This window comes from Balaenoptera physalus (assembly GCF_965194825.1).
Source record: "Balaenoptera physalus genome assembly, chromosome: 12".
In the NCBI taxonomy this organism is placed as follows: domain Eukaryota; kingdom Metazoa; phylum Chordata; class Mammalia; order Artiodactyla; family Balaenopteridae; genus Balaenoptera; species Balaenoptera physalus.
In genome coordinates, this window is record NC_138897.1 from 83,729,587 (window position 1) to 83,748,385 (window position 18,799).

Consider the following 18,799-nt stretch of genomic DNA (forward strand, 5'->3'; position numbering starts at 1 on the left):
TCATCCCTTCCTAATTATTTTACTACATTTTACTGTGATCTCCGTTCTTGAGGTTATTTTCACCTGTTGCATCTGTGTGATGGAAATACTGTATTCATTGTATACTCTTGTACATCTTTTTCCAGCTCTGTGTTCAGTGACACAATGGCAGCTTGAAGGTAGGAGTATTTACACCCTGGAAACTGGCAAATACTCCAGATCAGGGCTCTCTTCCCCTGCAGAGCTGATGGCTGAAGATTCACCGACATACCGCATCTTTGTGTAATTATTCAATACGTATTACGTGTCTAGTGTAATATGTGATGTAAATATTTCCCCTAACGCACACTGAATCAAACTCAGCTGTAAATTTAGAACTATATATATTCCTATACTTCCTAAAAGGTCTTGGTGTCCCTCAGTGAGGATGTGGAGTATTTTGACACTCACTGGCCCAACCCAACAGTCATCCATTAGGTAAACTGAGGCCCTCATTGAGTTTGCTGAGACTGCACAGTGAGTTCAAGGCCAACTCCAGCTTCTGCCCTACCCCCCACCAGTGCCCCGTCTCTCTGTTCCTCCCTCCATGGATAGCAGCGAGTCACATCCCCAGCGTACACTGTTCAGAAGCAGCTCGAACAAGAGGGGGCAGCCCGAATGAAGGCGGAAGGGAGGGAGGGAGCTGGGGGGCTAAAAGGGTCATTAGAAATTCACACAATTAATTAGACAATGCTGAGGACACACCCATCTCTAACCCATTGATAAGGACGGCAGGGGGCCTATTCCCCCCCCCCCCGGGGCCCCTTGCGGGTTACCGCAAGCAAAGCTCAATGGTCCGCCTCCCCCTCAACCCACCCCCTCCCCAAATCCGCTTAAATATTTGATGCAAAATTAAAGCCCGTTCCAACTTTTATGAGCAGCGTAGCAGTGTCTGCTGCCGCTGGGCGCTCACCGCTCCCACCATTTCCCAAGGAGCCCCCCACCCCCACCCCCCATCCTGGGCGGGCTCGTCCTCCATCAAGCCAAGTGCATTAGGACAATTAGCACCAGCCCACTGGCGCCAATTAGCAACCAATAGTGTCTATATTACGGAGAGGGAGCAGCGGGGGCGCCTGTGTCTCCAGCCGGCCTTCACACTCAATTACATTAAGTGGAGGCTCCGAGCTGCGGTCGGTGGGAGGGACAGTTGCTGGAGTAACTGTGTCTCCTCTGTGCTGCAGGTGATCTTCTCCCAGCTCCCTGATCCGGAACTGACTGCTTTTCCTGTCCGCTTACATCAATACCCACTCCTTCAAAAGGCAGGCGTAGGGCAGGCGCGCGGTGGAGGCTGCAGTGTCCAGAGAAGCAGGTCATGGGGTAAGTCATAGTATGGAACATGCATTCATTCATTCCACAAATATTCGCGGAGGGTCTGCTGTGCACCTGGCGTGCTTCTACAGCTAGGACCAGCTACAGAATTGGCACTGCTCAATGCAAAACGAGAACATGAGATTCACTGTTCAAAAACTATTAGGAACTTTACAGTGATGGCACAGAGCATTAAACCAACTGCGGGGACCTTCCAAGCAGGAGACCTTCTGAGCCCGGGGGCCGTATGCAACAGCACAGTTGCGCGTCCGTGGAGCCAGCCCTATCTGGGTTTGGGGTTATGGTAGTGAACAAACCTGAACAAAAATGCCTGCCTGCCGGGGACCTCACATTCTGAGGGAGGGAGACGGTCCTTAAATGGTAAACGAAATGGATTAGTAAATTGGCTAGTTCGTAAGAAGGGAATGAGTGTGGTAGGAAAAAGGAAAAAAAAAAATAGAGCATGGTAAGAGGGGTCAGGAGGGCCAAGAGGAGTGGGCAGGGTGCGGGACTAAATGAACACCGGAAGAGGTCTCACGATGGTGAGATTCGAGCAGAGTCGAAGGAGGTGGGAGAGTGAGCCTTCCAGGCGAGGAAACAGCCAGTAGAAAGGCCCTGTGGCAGAGGTGTATTTGTCATTTTCAAACAGAGGCAAAGAGGTCAGGGTGGCTAGAGTGAAGTTAAGGGGGAGAGGAGGAGACGGAGGCCCAAGAATTAAGAGGGAAGAAGGGCCGTTGGGTGAATCAGGTAGGGCCTTGTTGGCCATTATGAAGACCATGGATTTTACTCAGTGTCTCAGGGAGCCACACTTAAAAGGCTATGAGCAGAGGAGAGAATGCATTAAAAGGATCACTCAGAAAGCTGTGTTGGGACTAGACAGTAGGGAGGAAAACATGGATGCAGGGAGGCCCATGAAAAGTCTACCCCTAGGCTCTGTGGGCTCTGTGGTCTCTGTCACATCTACCCAACTCTGCTGCTACAGCACAAAATCAGCCGTATTTGATGCAGAAACAAATGGGCCTGGCTGTGTTCCAATCAAACTTTATGGACACTGAAATTTGAGTCTCTTATAATCCTTACATGTCGCGAAATATTTTTCTTTTGCTTTCTTCCGCAACCATTGCAAAATGTAAAAACCAACCTTAGTTTATAGCGTACCAAAAAAAAAGTAAAAATAAAAAAGGCAGCAAGCCAGATTTGGCCCAGGGACTGTAGTTTATCAACCCCAGATTTCTGAAGTAATCCAGGGGGGACCAGAGTGGGAACGCGACATGAGGGCATTGGGGAGATTCTGGATATATTTCACGGTACAGCCAATGGGAATTCCTAGAGGTCAACTGCAGCGTGTAAGAAAGAGAGGAAAACCAAAGATGACTCCAAGGTTTGGGGCCTGAGCAACCAGAAGGATAAGATTCAAGATGTACGTAAATGGAGACCTTGGAAGGTGATGGTTTGAGAGGGGGGCGGGAGAGGATGGTAATCCTCATAATGCTATTTATTAGTTATTTAATTGGGTGTTTAATATGTGCTCAGCTCTTTAAGAACACCCCTTCACTCCATCCTTCCATTATTCAGTGAATTTGACTCCAGTTATCTCAACCCATTTCACAGACGTGGAAACTGAGTCTCGGAGGAGTGAAAAGTCTTTCTCTAAGATCACCAGCAGGTACGTTGCAGACACAGGTCTTTCCCACTCAGGAGCCTGCATTCAGCAGCATAACATGACTCTGCCCATACTGCTTTTGAAATCTTACTTGAAGCAAGAAACTTTAAAACAGAAAGGAGAAGGCTTCCCAAGCCCACGTGTTGGTTTAAGCTTTAACTTGTTATTGGTTTAGAGGTGTATGTTTCAACAAGCATCTCCCCATCTCTGGGCCTCAATCTCCCCTATCTTTTCATGAAGCTCCAGAACCAGAGACTTTCCCAGGTTCCTTTCTAATATTTGCTGACACCCTGATTACTCAGCTTCTGAGCAAAGCAACCTGGGCAGGGATGGTCCAACAGCCTAAGGAAAGAATTAATTCCCTGTGAAATTACTGGGTATTATTTACGTCTTTACATGGTGTTTTATATCTGTAAGTGTTTTCTGATCACTTAGAAGCTAATCCCAGGTGGAGGCTAGAGGGCTACAGGAAAGCCTTTGTCAAGTTGAAGCTGGAATCCGAAGGAGCTGGCAGATCTGGGGCAGGGGATGACATTTGCTGCAAATGCAGTCCTCCCTGCTGCCCGCCTCCAGCAGGCTCCCTCTCACAAGAACTGCCACTGGGTCACCCCCCCACCCCCCGCCGGCGTGCACCTGATCAGGTGGAAAGATGGGTGAATATGAGCAAAACAGCCCCTGCCCTTGGGAAGCGTGCAGTCTGATTAGGAGACGTGATTTACATGCAAGGCCCGAACCAGCCTCTGGGAGCTTATCGATGGCCCAATGCAAAAGGCTGTCACTGAGTCATTCAGTGTGTAACACCCACTCTGTGCCAGGCACTGGAGAGCACGTGGTGGCCAGACCCAAGGTTCCTGCTGGCATGAAACTTTCCACCTAGTAAACTTTCCACCTAGTGCAGTGGGCCGGGGAAGGACACTGGCCTTTCTACCCCGGCCTCCAGCCTGGAAGACTTTGTCCCGGACATAATGTTTTGGACTGTATCCCGTTTGCTGACAGTGAATTTTCTGTGCAATTATTAAAGACTCGAGTGGTGAAGATCTGGGCCTCTGGTCTCCTCCTGCATGAGTTGGTACATGAGCTGTATCACTTCATCTCTCTGTGCCTCAGTTTCTTCATCTGTCAAATGAGGATAATAATAGCATCTGCCTCATAGGGCTATGGTGAGGGTTAAGTGCGACCATGGGAAGTGCAGAGAACCAATGCCTTGTAATATACAATGTAAATAACCAGGAGCTGTGAGCTTTTAAAAATGGTTGCTATTCTACACTAAGAGATGGGACGCCTGAAAGATCACAGAGACTAAGTGAATACCGTGACGTCAAAAAGGCGGTGAGGGTGGAAACCTGGATAAGAATTTCAGGCTGGAGCCCATGCACACTTGTGCTTCTCAGAATGTGGCTCCAGATGGGCCCTGGGGGCATGCGTGCTACCCTGCTGATGCCCACTGTACTCTCTCCTGCCCGGGTCCTCTACATTCTCCAACTATGGGATCTGATCTCAGAGCCCTGGACCAACCAGGGACAGGGCAGGCTGAACAGGCACCTCTTCTTCCTTGGAAAACAGCCCCAGATGCCTCTGCCTTTGGCCCAACCCAGGGTGGGAACTTTTCAGCACCTGCCCCAGCCAGAGCCCCAGAGGCTCCAGGCTCATCCCAGCTCCCACTTTCCTATTAATTCTTGGTCGAATTTATCTCCTCCGCACTATATTTTAATTATTCCAAGTCCAGGCTTTTTGCCTGCCTTTCCCTCCTTCCCTTAATGCTCAGCCTGACCTCTCTCCTCCAGTCCTCTCCTCCCTCAGCTGAGCTTCCTGTCTAAATGCAGACCTTTCACTCTGTCTTCAAGCTGAACTCCCACATTCATTCAGCGCACAACAAGCACACACATACATCCCATGTGTGTATCTTCTCTGCACCCATGGGTTTTGCTTGGTCACATGTCTAACTCCCCACAACCCTGGGAAGCTCCATCATCACCCATTTTGCACAAGAGAAAACTGTCACTATAGATTAAGCAACTGAACGTATATTCAAACCCAGGTCTTTCCAACTAATGGTGTTGTAATAATTATGAGAAGAAGGAAGAAGAGAATCCCTGTTTTTATTTATGCTTATTAGGTTCCAGGCACTGTTGTACACAGATGCTTTAAAATCATGTCTCAGTTGAATTTTAGAGCAAGCCAATGTGGAGGAGAAAACTGAGGCTCAGAGAAGTTAAGTAACTTGGCCAAGGTCACATTTCCACTTCTGGACAAGTGGTCAGGCACTATCCCCAAGGGCCTCCCACAAAAGGCTATTGGGCCAAGTTGCCCCAGTTGGACAAGGTCTTGGCTAAATATCTATCCCCAAGGGCCCAGGAGAAGGAGCTGAGGGGCAGAGGTGTCCCAATTCAATCCAGTTGAACTTCCATCCTGCCTTCGCAAGGACTCAAGGCTCTAGGGCAAAACGCTGGCCAACTCCTAAAGCCGGGCAAGGACAAAAGAGAACTAATTAAGAATGAAAGCAAGACAGGGTCCCCGAGCGCTGCCCAATAGCGCTACACTCCACTTGTTTCTTTGCAGACATCCCCAGTGGCATCTTCAAGAGACCTGGATGCACCAAAGTAAGACCTTCTTGTCTGCATTGAAGAGGGACCCACCCCGAGGAGGAGCTTATTCAATAGGAATGAACAAATGCACATATTAAAATCAAACATCACCCAACGCTCATCTTCTCAGTTGCTAATGCCCAGTGATCTTAGTTGCTCTGGGATTATTTTCGTGGGCATCAGGAAGACACATTATTGTGGCAAACTGCTGAGCTGAGAAGATGGACTGTGGGCTCGTTCAGTCACCAAATGGCTCATTCATTCATCCTCAAGATAACGGCCAATTCCTTCCTTCTTTCATCCATTCTCAAGACCTATCTTCAAGCCCCCATTCCATTGGGATTTCCATACAAGTCTAATTTTGTTTTTAAAAAAGAAGAAGACATTTTATTTCCCAGTCTTCCCTGTTCTGGCCAATGAGTGGGTGTAGCTAGTTGAGGCTTTTTTGTCCCTTCATTCTCCGGTCAGCTTAGAAAGCAGATGTAATGTCTGGGGGCACAGCAGCTATTTTGTGATCATGAGGTATTAAGCATGAAGAGAATCAAGCTAAGAATATCACAGATATTGGAGCTACTAAACTAATTCCAGCATCCATCTTTCTCTGGACTTCTTGTTATGTAAGGAAAATAAGTGATTGTTTAAGTCACAAAAGAGTTGAGTTTTCTCATAATTGTAGCCAAATATATTCCTGATATAAGTTCATAAGATATATGAACAAGATGGGCACACCCCTCAGGGAGCTCCTAATCTAGTAAGATGGGATAAGAAAGAAAATAAGAAAGTAACGATAAAAGAAGGTGCCATGTACCTACAGTTCTGCTGTCACCATCCAGAGAAACAGAGTCAAGGACATTTCCTACCCAAACGCTGCTCCTAAGATTCTTCTCATTTCCTTATGCAAAAGCCCCTGCCTCTAATGGAGCTCCCTGCAGCTGAAGCCACACACTGTCCCTGGTCTCATGTACACAGGCACGCCTCTCCTATAGGTACAAACCCCAGAGTTTAGACCACATGCCAGGAAAGAATTTCTAGATTATCACCCATCTTAGGTGGGCTCACACTTTTGATCCATAAGTGCACTTCTCCTGTCACCAGTCCCAATCTAGCCATTTTTTCCCTCCTCTAATGTAATGCCAGAGCAATTTCTCCCATCTATACTGGCCAGCAAGGATAAGACTTCTTTCCATCTGAACCCCAGGTCTATCCCTCAGTTCCAAGCTACAGTGACCCTCCTTAAAGTCACAGAAAGGAAAAATAATCCCTGTTGCTGATTTGGTGCCCAATAATGAGAAGGAAAATGGTGGGGACTATTTCTATTCCTAAAAATAGTAACCACAAACATTCATTGATCATTGATCACATGACTCAGTCCAGAAGAGCCCTCACACTCCTGATCTCCTCACACTCAGGGAGCCTGGAAGCTCCTGACACGGAGGGGCAATGCTTTTTCTCTCCATACTGTGGACCCAGTGGCTGGCACATACTAAGTACTCAGTAAATATTTATCGAGGGAGTAAATCCTCACCACAACCTAATGAGGTAAGTATGATGTCAATCCCATGTGATGGTGAGGAAACTGAGGCTCAGAGAGGGAAAGGGACTTGCCTAAGGTCACACAGCTGACAGTGGCAGGGCTAAGATTTAAACTGAGATGGCCTGTGCTCTAAATACCACCTCCAGGACTCAGGGCTGTGTTTTGGTCTATTTGGCTGCACTTGGACACGTCCAGTGAAATTTAGGTATGAAAAAGTACAAAGACGGTGACATTAGTTAAGGGCTTTTCTTTTCACTCTGTTGAAACAAAAAAGGCTCATTGCTGATTCTCTGCTGCTTTTCGTAAGACAACATCCCAAGCTGCATAGGGAGGGAGCGTGCCACAAAGAAAGAGTGATGCTAAAAAAATCGCTTTTTCAGAGCATGAATTGAAAGCAATTATTCAGATTATCAAACCACCCTTCACAATGGATTCTAAGCAGACTTCCTTTAAACAGCAGCCCCCCATCCCTTTGACATATAAATGCATTCACTGATTCATTCATTCAACAAACACTTATCAAGCCTCTATGTATGCCAGGAACTCTTATAGACACTGAAGCCATAACTTTGAACAAAACAGACAAAATTCCTGCCTTCATGGGGCTTATATCCTTCAAGGGGGGAGACTGATAATGTGATAACCTGGGAAATAAGCCCCCTCCAAAGAGATCCACCTCTTAATCCCTGGAAACTGCAACCTTACCTTATATGGAAACGGGGGAAGGGTTTTACAGATATAATTAAGAATCTTGAGATGGGGAGAGTTTCCTGGACTATCTAGGTGGGCTCTGAACACATCAGTTACAAGAGGGAGGCACAGGGATATTTTACACACAGAGATGAGAAAGTGATGTGAAGACAGAGAAGAGAGCTTTGAAAGTGCTGGTTTTGAAGGTTGAGAGCGATGCTGACACAAGCCAAGGAACATCAGAAGCTGAAGAGGCAAGGAAAAAAAATCTCCCCTAGATCCTCCAGAGGATGCCCTGCTGACACCTGGATTTTGACCGAGCGATACTGATTTCCCATTTCTGACCTCCAGAACCGTGAAAGAATAAATATCTGCTGTTTTAAGCCCCCAGGTTAATGGTAATTTGTTCCAGCAGTTGTAGGAAACTAACACAGATAATTTTTTAAAAATCTGATAGATTAACAGTACAGTGGCAGTTGCTGTTCAAAGAGGATTCAAAGCACACACACATCTTTCCAGAAGAATCCGCCACGTACAGTGTAGCCTCCTGTGATGGAAAGCCCAGGGGCAGCTTCTCAGCCCTAAGGAAAGCCTGGACTTCCTGACTCCACTTTCCTTTACTCCCTGTCAGCATAATCCCAAGGCCACGGTGGAGCCTGGATGGGGCCTTCTGCCTGCATCCTGTTTAAGCCGAGTGACTTCCCTCGCCAATTAGAGGTTTCCCCTTCAGCTGGCCCTGCTTTCCCCACACCTGCCGAGGGAAGCACGTGTCGGCCATCAGACGCCATTTCTGCCACTGTCTCATGTCACCTCATTGTTCCCGAGTTGGCAACCACTCTCCAGAAATCACCCCTTTTGGGAATGTTTGGGAGAGACTGAGCAAAAGATCTACACAGCCCTCTTCTGGGGAAAAAAAATAGCGGTGATCACAGCTACCCTTTATCAGGTGCCAATTTCGTACCCTCGCTGCTCCGGGCGTGGTCCAGGTATCCACGGCATCCACACCCTCTGTCCCCGCTCAGACCTGCCCATTCAAGACCTGTATTTTAACAAGATTCCCAGGTGATTCATATGCTGGGAGGAGTAAGAGCTTACCCAAACCTCTGCCGGAAATAAGGCCAGAGACGGGGGGCGCGCCGCCCGGGTTTCACTGCTCTAGGCGATCGGTAGTTCCCATTTGTCTGGCTGTGGGGAGCCAAGGCCGAGGATGTCTGGGTGTAGCTCATGCTCGATGTCCTAGATCACTGGGGGTCTCTGAGGACCCTCCAGGATCCACTTCCCCCTTTTTCCAGTAACGGCCCCTTATTTGAGGATCAAGGCAGGTGTGCCTGTAACACTTGGGGTCTCGGGGTGAAGAGGCCATAAGAATGTGTCTTGCATAGAAAACAATCTTATGGTTACCAAAGGGGGAAGGGGGGTGGATAAATTAGGAATTGGGGATTAAAATACACACACTACTATATATAAAATAGCTAAACAACAAGGATCTACTGTATAGCACAGGGAACTATATTCAATATCTTGTGATAACCTGTAATGGAAAAGAATCTGAAAAAGAGTACATATATCTGAATCACTTTGCTGTACACCTGAAACATTGTAAATCAACTATACTTCAATTAAAACAAATTTTTTTAATTAAAAAAAAGAAAGAATGCGTCTTGAAGACCTCTCCTCACAAGGAATGGGGTCCCAGCGTTGCGCTCTGACGCCATCTCTGCGTTTGCTTGGAGGTCACATTTCCCAGGGGCTGCCCCCAACCAATGACCGGAAGTGGGTGGGACACTAAGGCAGGTTCATTCTGGAAGCCGTGGGACTCCACTGATGGCTCGCTGACTTTGGCTGAGGACTTTCCCGTGGCCTTGTCAAACGTCCTTAGACTGCGCAATGGTCCAGGATTCCTCCACCCAGCCTTCCCTCCCCCCCCAACACCCCACGGCCTCAAGTGCACACACGTGGACTTCCTAGTCTATACATCACAAGCCCTACCCTCACCACCCCCTGAACAACTGCCCCTCGGGTCGACACCAGGAGAATCAGCGTCCTCTGGGAAAATGGATGCAGGAGGAAATCTACACAGACCCTGGAAGACCTGGAACGATTACAGCATGACATTTAGTTTCTGGAACAAAGGCTTCCCCTTGGCCCCATGGACCTTCCCTCCTATGGGAAGGGGCACAACCCAAAGAGGGACAGAGCAGAGCCCTCTAAAGCATGACGGGGCCCCCATGCCCATTGACATGGGTGTCTCCCACCTTCAGTGCGTGAAGCCAGCGTGGGCCTCCATCACCAGCCCTAGGGATGGGCGTGGAACCTAGGTCCTAGCCAGTCAGTCTCCATGTCCACCCCCTGGCCACAGTGATTGGCTCTCAGTGACCCAATACCTAATCAGCTACAGAAACTCCTGGCTGGGAAAGCTAGAAGAGAAGTCAGTGTTCCTTCCCACTGGGCTTGGGCTTCCTGGGGCACTGACACCATCATTCTTCAATGAGAAGAGGTCTTGGAGCTGCCAGGCGGGGCCTCGTGGAGAATGAAACCAACACAGAGATGGAAAGAAACGGAAGCCACAGAAGCCAGTGCCAACCTGGACCCTTCAGTTATGCAGCTTCATCAGTCTCTCAGAACAGAGTGATTCCAAACACACATAAATGTCATGGAGGACAGAGAAGTAGGTGGCTGTTTTCACTCCTTAAAGAAAGAAAACCAAAGCTCCCCAGAGAAGACAGATGTTTGCCAAAGAAGCACATGAAAAGATGCTCATCATTACTATTCCTGGGGAAAGTCAAATTAAAACCCCAGTGAAATGCCCCTGCACACCTACCAGAAAGACCAAATTAGAAAAAAAAAAGGAGAAGCTGGTAATATCAAGCCGTGGTGAGGATGTGGGACAGTTGGAATTCTCCTACACTGGTGATCAGAATGCAAAATGACACAGCCACTTGGGAAAACAATTGGGCAGTAACTTAGGCAGTTACACATACTTTTATCATGTAACCTAGTAATGTAACTCTTAGGTACTAACTGAGGAGAAATAAAACAGATGTCCACACAAAGACCACGAACGCGTGTACGTGAATGTTCATAGCAGTATCATTCATAATCACCCAGAACCGGAACCAGCCCAAATGTCCCCCAGCTGATGAATGAATACACAAAAAGTGGAATTTCTATACAATGGAATATTACTCAACCATAAACAGGAAGAAACCACTGATACACACAACAACATGGGTAAACCTCAAAAGCCTTATGGAAAGTGAAAGAAACAGGGAACAAAAGGCTACATGCTGAATAATTTCCTCTCTATGGCATTCTGGAAGAAGTGAAACTATAGAGTCAGAAATCAGATCAGTGATTGTCAGGGGCTTGGAGCCTGAGGTGGAGGTAGAAGCACAAAGGAGCTTTGGGGGTGATGGGTGCTTCCTATATCTTGACTGCAGTGGTTACATGATCATAAATATTTGTTAGGACTCATCAAACTAATCAGTGAACTTATGGATGAAAAGGTGTATTTTACTGGATGTAAATTAAACCTCAATAAGCCTGACTTTTTTTTTTTTTTTAAATATTCCTGCATTTTATTTATTTATTTATTTTTGGCTGTGTTGGGTCTTTGTTTCTGTACGAGGGCTTCCTCTAGTTGTGGCGAGCGGGGGCCACTCTTCATTGCAGTGCGCGGGCCTCTCACTGTCGCGGCCTCTCTTGTTGCGGAGCACAGGCTGCAGTCGCGCAGGCTCAGTAGTTGTGGCTCACGGGCCCAGTTGCTCCGCGGCATGTGGGATCTTCCCAGACCAGGGCTCGAACCCGTGTCCCCTGCATTGGCAGGCAGATTCTCAACCACTGTGCCACCAGGGAAGCCCAAGCCTGACTTTTAAAAAAAAAGATAAATCAAATGAATCCCATGGTGCTCATCATGTGTTCTAAGCCCTTTTCCAGGACTAACACTTTGAACCCTCACAAGAACCTTATAAGGCATGTAACTAGTATTATCACCATTTTACAGATGAAGAAAATGAGACACAGAGAGGTTGAGTAACCTGGCCAAAGTCCCCCAGCGAGTAACTGGCAGGGCTGAAACTCAATCCCAAGAAGTACAGACTCAACCTCATGCTCTTAAGCACTGTGCCATCTTTGTAAACGGGGGACATGGCTGCCGAATCATTTGCTACGTGCATCGAGAAGGCTGGGGGCTGGGGGGGAAATGAGCATAAATGGGATAGGACCTTGTTCCAGCCCCAGAGATGATTTCCCCACAGTTGCTGCTCCAATTCTTCTGGCTCATTCCTCAAGGCCAACCAACTCCCTCTGGGCCCCTAACTAGAAAGCCAGCACGATTCTGTGAGAGAAAATGACTCCTTCCTGAAAGCACTTGGTGGATTTCCCCCGACACACCTTGTCGGCACTCAGGACGCCCGTGACAGCTTCTCCTGAAATATTTCCCAGGTGAACTCGCTGGCAGCCCCAGCCGGCGGGGCCGCTCATGATCCCCCTTCCCACGCAGTGGAAATACCTGTTGACAAGGCTTTCACTCTTCCAAGGCTCAGAACCAACCTCTCCCCACCTCGTGAGATCAAATGTAGAAGGTGCTTACGGAAGCATCGGATGGTGTTAAAAGCCCATTTTTCCTCCTCTCACCAATGTGAGTTGCAAGGTGGCGACGGGAGGGGAAACATGAAGAGCGACGTTCTCCCAGGTGCTGTCTCCATTCGGTGGGCCAGAAGCAGAGGGCGTTCCAAACAGCAGGACAAAGTCACGGGGTGCTGCCTCACCCAGGCTCTGGGCCTGATGCGTGGGAGCAGGGAATATATTGTCCGGGTCTGGCTTCCAACTCTGGAGCTTTGTGAAGGGGTTGCAAATGTTTGTGCTGAAATGTTCCTCCCAGCTCAGCTGGAAAGACATGCCAGACTCCACACAAAGTCTCCCCCAGGAAGCAGCGGGGACCCAGCTTCCAGGGGCCCTAGAATGACAAGGGTGAGAACACCTGCTGAGACAGGGAAAATGCTGGACAGCTTGGCAAGGAGATTTGTTGACTCTGCCCTGGGTTTTGTCTATTGTAAGGCTGTTAAAGCAGGATTTGAGCCCAGGGGTATGGAGGAGTTGGGAGTCATAGTCTTAATGCCGTTTTGGACTTTGTTCACAAACTTTGTTTTTAGCATTCCTTTGTTTCCACTCTTTTCTTACTATCATAGCAAACGGGTTTCATGTTGAGGGCCACATCTAAGTGGTTGGTTGTGACTGCTTTATGTTAAGAAGGATTCTGGGCTAGTCACGGACTCAGTGAAAAAAAACAGTATTGTGATCCATTAGTGATGTCTGCCATGGGTGAGGCAAGGGGGAATACTGCAGGCACGCCACATATTTTCCATCCCTGTTATATACAAGAAGGACACAGCAATAGGAGGGAGACTCCAGGGAAAAAATTGTCAAAGATAAATGCAATTTGGTTCACTGGAAACCACCAGATATCTTTTAGAAACTGCACATGAGAAGCAGAGCTGCAGCTACTGTCTTTAGCTCAAGCCCAGAGAGTTCAGGAAACACTTAACATCTGCAAAGCACACGGTTTTCTTCTGAGATGGACACAGTTTCTTCTGCATAAAGATATCATTATTGTGCTCTGTGGTCCTGCTACCCTGGCCACCACTGATTCATCGAAGGCACCAGTTTTCGTAAATAAAATTGTATCGAAACACAAGGGGACTCATTTGTTGATGTGGTGTCTCTGAATGCTTTTGCACTCCAACAATGGAGCGCAATAGCTGTGACAGAGGCCGCATGTCCCACAAAGCTTAAAATATTTACTATCTTGTACTTTACAGAAAGTCTGCTGGCCCCCGGATTAAAGAATTGCCACTCAAGCCAAAAGCAATTGAGAAAAGTCTGTTCCTAATAGGAGTCTGCCGTTTATAAGTCATCTTTGAGACAGATTCTGCCCTATAAAGGTGCGCCATATTGGCTGATGACAATTATCCCAACTGGATTCTCTCTGTCTCTGTCTCTCTCTTCCCCTTTCTGTCTCTCTGTCTCTCTCACACACACACACACACACACACGCATACATACAGTATGAATGGGAGATGCAGAGGAAATAGAGGTTACTGGGACTACTGGTAGGTCCAGAATGGAAATGAATCATTGGTTGATGAGTTCTCCAGGAGGCCTACTCCCTATCCTGGTCCTGGAAGTACTGAGATACCAGTGTGTTCATGGCTACTCAATTCTCTGTGTTTTCACACTTCCCTGCGTTTCTCTAAAAGAAACCCTCATCACCTAAGGGGAGGAGGGTCATGAGATTTCACCTCGTACCACCTCTGGTAGCATCTGACTAATTCATTGTCTTAAGAAACTGGACTCTGAAGGAAAGAGTAGCATGATAGATTAGTGATGTCTGCCACGGCAACGGAAGGAGAGATAACAGCGTGCGTTATGTATTTGACAACTAGGGCTTCAGTTTCTTCATATCAAAGAAGGATATGTTTCTTCTTTGCCAACAGTCGACCCACCTTCTCACCACCTTCTCTCACCTTTGGAAGTTACAGTTTGTAACACATCATTCTTTTTTTTTTTTTTTTTAACATCTTTATTGGAGTATAATTGTTTTACAGTGGTGTGTTACTTTCTGCTTTATAACAAAGTGAATCAACTATACGTATACATATATCCCCATATCCCCTCCCTCTTGCATCTCCCTCCCACCCTCCCTATCCCACCCCTCCAGGTGGTCACAAAGCACCGAGCTGATCTCCCTGTGCTATGTGTAACACATCATTCTGTTCTTGATTATACACTCTTGTGCAATTTTCTCCCAGTCATTTCATGTGCCATTTTTATTTCCTCCACCAAATGACAGACAGCTCAAAAACATGATACTGCTCTTATTTTGAAAAGACTCTTAGCAGCAGGCACCCTACTAGGCATGTAGAACTCACTTCATGGCTCCATGGAGCCTATAATTGGAGCACTGGGGTCCCACCCTTCCACTTAGAAGTCTAATTCTCCACATACTCATATCAACTTAGAGGAAGACTTCCCTTCTAGCTGGTCTAACTGTTTCCTTTAACTCCTCAAGCCCCTTTTCTTGCTCAGCCCACCGTGGAGGTGCAATGGAGGATCTCTGCCCCATGAGTCCGGCTGGCTTGGCTGGGGGCCACATGACCGCAGAGTCCCTGTTTTTACAGGGCCCAGTGACCATCCACGAGAAGCTGAAATTACACTTTGTTTCCAAGTTCTAATCCAGAGGTGTGTCTGCTTCCTTCCTGGCCTCTCCTCACCTCTAAGCTTGCCTCACTAGCCAGCCCTTCCCCCACCTGGTCAGTGACCTTTCCCTCTAAAACACGACTTGCAGGGGACCCCGTAGAACAAAGGAGGGCCATACTGGCTGGTGAAAAGAACTCCAAGCCCCCTCACACCTCTTGGTCTCCAGATCCCAATAAGGTTACGTTAATTTAAATACCCACACGTTTCTGGCTCACGGCCCCTGCCTGTGAGATTGCTGACCCTCAGAATCAGCCCCCAAGCCACTGTCTTCCCCAGTCACTGCTCCGAGACCCCAGGAGGAGGCCTCATCTGCCAAGTTGATTCACCGTCTTCTCTGTCCCTGCCCTTTGTCGCCTGGGACCCAGAGCAGAAAGTCCGGGTCCCCAGCATCACGGAAACCTTCTCCGCCTTCAGATTTTGCTTCCAAACTCCCTCTCCACAGAGCACAGGCAGTAACTTCTCTGAGGAAGGAATGTTTAAGGGAAGGATTTTGAGCCACCCAGAGCTGGATTTCAATCCAGACTGTACTCTCCACCAGCTGCTTAGACATGGGAATGAAACTCTCTGAACTTCGGTTTTCACGTGTTCGAAGTGGACTATTTATATGGGAATAACTAATAGAACGCGTAGGGGTACTAGTCTCCTAGGGCTATTGCAACAAACTGCCACAAAGGTGGTGGCTTCAAGCAACAGGAATTTATCCTCTCACAGTTCTGGAGGCCGGACGTCAAGGTGTCGGCAGGGTTGGTTCCTCCTGAGGGCTGTGAGGGAGATGGATGAGTCTCTCCTACATTCTGGTGGCTGCCGGAAATCCTTGGCATTCCTTGGTCTTTATACACATCGCTCCAATCTCTACCTCCACCACCTTCTCTCCTGCGTGTGTCTCTCCTCTCTGTGTCCCTTCTAAGGGCACCTGTCATTCATCGGATTTGGGACGCATCCACATAAAACAATATGGTCTCATCTCCAGATCCTTAGCCTAATTGCACCTGCAAAGACCCTTTTCCAATTAAGATCACATTTATAGATTCCAGAGGTCAGAATGTGGACATTATCTTTTTTTGGGGGGGGGGCCACAATTTTACCCACTGCGGTAGGATTAAAAGAGATGATGCATGTATTATGCTTAGCACACATGGAAAATGGTTTTATTATCATCATTCTTCAAGGGATCAGAGCTAGACCCTAGATCAGGAAACCAATAATCCTGGTCCTCTCCATTTCCCATGTCTTTCTGTCTTAATCTGGAACCCACCAGAAGCTGAGCCTGAGACAAGGACGTGGAAACAGGTAGTTTTATTGGCAGTGGGCGTGGGATGGGAACTAAGCGGTGGTGGAGGAGGCCAAGGTGATCCCAGGACTCAGATACAAGGGAGTGGAAAGAATAAGACAAGGAAGAAGAAAAAGCCAAGACAAAGTGTATCACTGAGGTCACTGCTGTAGGCAAGGGGGTTTCAGAGGCAGTGGAACCTCTGAGAAGTGTATACAATGCATTCCAGAGATGTCCCTCCAGAGATCAAGGTAGGACATTTATCCCTAGCCCCCACCGAACCCTCCCATTGGTTGACGGTCACCCTCAGGGTCATTCACTCTCCTTTGCTTTTGGGCTACTCCTGGTCCTGGCTTAAGCAGCACCTGCAGTTTCACAGAGGGTGCTTGGGAGGGATGATGTCACTTTGAGTCTGAGCTTGCGGGGAACTGTCCCTTGCAGCTCCGGCTGAATTCAGAGGTAGGCCACTGGGATGTGATGTGGGTCACCTTAAATGGGCTTCACTCCTCAGCAGGAGCCAATACCTACACCCCTTCCATGATGGACTTACTCCTTCCATGCTTTTATGGGTTGAATTGTGTCCTCCCAAAAAAACAAAGTCCTAACCCCCATGAATATGACCTTATTTAGAAATAAGGTCTTTGCAGATGTCATCAACTTAAGATGAGGTCATTAGGGTGGGCCCCTAATCTAATATGACTGGTGTCCTTTTAAGAAGAGGAGAAAAAACACAGAGACAGACTTGCATGGAGGGAAGATAATTGAAGATACATAGGGAGAAGGCCATGTGATAAAAGAGGCAGAGATTGGAGTGAAGCTTCTACAAGCCAAGGGACGCCAAGGATTGGTGGCAACCAGCAAACACTAAGGGAAAGGCATGGAACAGAGTTTCCCCTAAGGCTCTGCAGAGAGACCATGGCCCTGCCGACACCTTGATTTGGGACTCTGACCCTCCAGAACTGTAAGAGAATAAACTTCTGCTGTTTTAAGCCACCCAGTTTGTGGTACTTTGCTACCGCAGCCCTAGGACACCGATATACGTGCTCATTAATCCACCTCTACAATGCCTGAGTGTTTCACGGGATGGAAACTGTTCACAAGTTCTTTCCTTAAACCAGTCTCTGGGTCCCACTTTGGTTCAAATAGAACCGCACTGCCGTTGGGAGGGGTACAGGGGGAGCCGGGTTGGAGACACTGGTGCGCAGCTCACCCAAGCCCTCCACCAGTATTCTCCCCTCCCCATCCCTGTTCGTGAAACAGTTCTGCTCCACCTGGACCAACTCAGGCAAGAATGATTCCACCTTATGGAAAAGTGAGGACTTCACCGACCAGGTGCCATGCACACCCATTTCCACTTCTTCAGCTCACACGCTAATCAGCTTCCCCTCCTGTCCTCACAGTGACCGGGACGCCGAACCCTCCCACTCGATGACCAGCCCATTGTAATGATGGACTGTTGAGCACATGGGCCCTTGGGATTACCAAAGCCTATCCTTCCCACTTCCCTCTTGGAGAAAGGGCATTATTACCGCATCACCTACCGCCCCAGACCTGCTCTTCTTCCTCCCATTCTACCTCCTGCTCACCTCTCCATTCTGACCTTGGTCACATTCTCTTTTTCTGGAGGCTGAGCCCCTAGGGTCTTCATACCATCCCTTCAGCTTGTGGCTGGATTCTAGACTTAAAGATTTTATCCGATGTAAGCAAGAGGTTCCACCAATGCCGACGGCTAATGGAAGCCATCGTACTTGTGAGAAGCAGGGTATCAGCACCTCGAGCTGGGGATTATAAGCCTGCTTCAGTCCTTTCCCACAGTTCCTCCTACTGTGCTGGGTGTCCCAAAGACAGCTGATGCCTTACCCCAAACTCCGCGCAGAAACGCATGGAAGCATGAGAACGTGAAATTGGAGATAAGGACAGAGCGAATGGGGGGAGGATATGGGAGAAGAGGAGGAAAGAAATCTTTAAGAACTACACTACTATGTATAAAATAGATAACTTATGAGAACCTACTGTATAGCACAGGGAACTCTACTCAATGCTCTGTGGTGACCTAAATGGGAAGGAAATGTAAAAAAAGAGTGGATATAGGTACACATATGATTGATTCACTTTGCTGTACAGCAAGAAACTAACACAACATTGTAAAGCAACTCCAATAATACTTAATAATAAAAGTATTTATACTCCAATAAAAATTAATAATAACAAGAAAAGAACGCATAGAAAACTCCATGTATCTGCCAGTTCAATTCTAGGCTTTGAAGTGTAAAGAATTGCCTGTTCCTATAGTTTTTTACAGACCCATAGTCTACAATGTTCTAAACAAGCACAGCAGACACCTAATTTCACTGTTACATCCTGATTTGGTTATTGATGCTAATGACATTAACAGATACCCTCAACAGTGAAATCCGCAGATAATCCCCAAAGCCTCCAATTGCTTTGGCTTGGTCCTTCCTCTAAAATGTATG